The sequence below is a fragment of the Mirounga leonina genome, unplaced genomic scaffold (genome assembly GCF_011800145.1).
Source record: "Mirounga leonina isolate KUSES-001 unplaced genomic scaffold, KU_Mleo_1.0 Mir_173, whole genome shotgun sequence".
Classification (NCBI taxonomy): domain Eukaryota; kingdom Metazoa; phylum Chordata; class Mammalia; order Carnivora; family Phocidae; genus Mirounga; species Mirounga leonina.
Genome location: NW_023270447.1, coordinates 51807338 through 51809798, shown reverse-complemented (window position 1 = coordinate 51809798; position 2461 = coordinate 51807338).

Sequence of the window (2461 nt, the reverse complement as noted above, 5' to 3'; positions counted from 1 at the left end):
ACAGACTTTCATTTGTCACTGGCAAATTAATCCAGAAAACCAACCGTGTGTCAGGCCCTGTGTGAGGCCCTGGGGACACAAGACCTCCAACATGGCCCCTGCTATGACAAGACAGGCCTACAGTAAAGACGAATTTGGGCCCTAGACCCCCCTCCAGGGCCCTCGTCTGAATTTGCCTCTCGTACCCATCTAGGCTGCCTGGGAAGCAAGGAAATCCCACCCTGGCCACGCCGGGACTGGGTCAGTTTTTTTTTTCTGGAAAATGTCACATATACATGAAAGTACAGAGGATATTATAACCAGCCCCAGAGAATAGTATAACGGGCCCATCCTCCAGCTTCAACATTTTCAACTTGAGGCAAAACCTGTTTCCATCCCCTCCACACTCCCACCTCCTCCAAGTGATCCTGAAACCCGGCGGCCCCCGTTCTTTGCTCTGACCAAACCCAGCACCGCGCCCCATGCTCCCCGGCCCCGCGGGAGCTCAGGCAGCAGCCCCACCCTCCTGCAGACACAGGGCACATCTCCTTGGTGGAAAGGCCTGGCACGCGGCTTGCTGGAGGCCCGATGCCTCACTGGCCCCTGGCGGGCCTTCTGCAGGGCCCATTACACCACGGGCCCTGGGGCCCCTGGGAATAAACTGAAGAGTTTTGGCTCTGTCAGTTTTGGCTGCAGCCTCTCCTTCCTGGTTCACGCCCGTTTGCATTTCCCTCCAAAGACACGATTACTTAGAAACCTATAAATCCCTGGCAGGGCTGCCGGCCCAGGCGAGTATATAAATCAGGACTTGTAAGAGCCTAAGGGCTCCCTCCGGCTGGCGGAGAAGGGAGGGCACCGAATCTCCTCGGGCCGCTCCCCGGGACCCAAGTCGGCAGGGGCGGGCGGCCCGATGCTAGTGCGACAGACCGGCTCTGGACTTCCAGCTCTGCCCTCACTCTCTCGGGCTCAGTTCTTCACTCTGCAAAATGGGCTAATGACACTTAACCTCGCAGAGTGCCCTAACAACGTCGGTCCCGGCAGAGCCGGAAGGCATGGGATGCCGTTGGTGTTCAGGTGGGCAGACAGGATGGGCTGGGCAGGGGGCAGGCTGGGGACCGGAGGCCTGGGTTCTCCACTGCTGGCCACTGACCTACTCCGTAAACTTGGACGCGTCACACTCTTGGGACCGGTCTTCTCATTTGGAAAACGAGGGGTTGGACGGGGCAGCGAGCTCACAAATGCGTGTTGCAGCCCCATTCTGCATGAGGTTCTGTGCAGATGGGGCCCGGGTCCCTCGCTCCTGGCTCTCATGCCCCTCAGATGTATTCAGCAAACAAGTACTGAGCGCCTGCTGTGTGCTGCAGGGGCCGGGCAGTCAGCCGTGCGGAGGGCAGAGCAGGACCTGCCTCCCGAGCTTCCAGGGGGAGCCTCGCCCGCTCCCTTCACAGCAGTGGGCAGAGGGGCGTCCCGAGGGATAAAGCGGGCATGGCACCCACGGCTCCCCCCTTGCTTGGTGCCCCGTTCTCCATGTGCTCTGGGATCCTCCATCCATGGAGAGGGGGCGGAGCCGGTGGCCTCGGTGGGCCTCTTAGTTCTGGTGGCCTGAGTCATGGGGGACCCCAAGGGCCAGCGGCAACAGAGACTCTGGAGTCCGAGGGAGTCCCGGCAGATCCAGGGATGGGGAATCCCTGTGCCCAGAATCAAGGGACCCTGGGCCTGGCCATGAAGGGCAGAAGGGGAGGTCCTGATACCCACTCTCCCCAGAGACCCCTTGTAGGTGGCCGAGGAGGGGAGTGAGTGACCAGAGGCCCCTGCCCCAAGGGCCTGTCCTACCAGCACTCTTCTGGGACGCCCTTTTTGGGTCCTCTCCCCCTAGCCACTAGAGCCCTATGTTGCCTTAGGCCACAGACAGTGAAGCGAGAGTCACCGAGGAGGGGGCAAAGGCAGGGAGAATTGGGCACAGAAGAAAGACTTGCAGTTTAAAGAGGGCAGGGGAAAGACACAGAAGAAAAAGAGACACAGGGAGTGAACTGGGAGGGGCAGAGGAAGGGGGGGAGGAGAGAAATGGGGGGACAAAAGGGCTCAGCAGAGATGGGGAGACGGAGGATGGAGGGACAGAGAGCTACTGGGGGACCAAGGGGAGCAGTGAGGGACAGCAGAGAGGGTCAGGGAACAATGGGATACAGAGGGACAGGGGGATGGATGGAAGATGGGGGACAGGGAGAGACAGAAGACAGGGACAGGGGACAGAAGACAGAGGCCCAGGAAGAGACAGAAGACACAGGGGCCCTGATGGAGATAGGGATAAGGCAGGGTGGGGGACAGGTCAGTCTCAGCCTGGACTGGACAAAGGGCAGGGCAGCAGGGGCCCCCCAGCATGGCTGGGCTGGAAGGGCAGTGCAGTCACCTGGCAGGCCTGGGCACCAAGCCTGTACCCTGGCTTCCCCTCTGGGGCCTCCTGGGCAGACTCAGCTGCACTGCC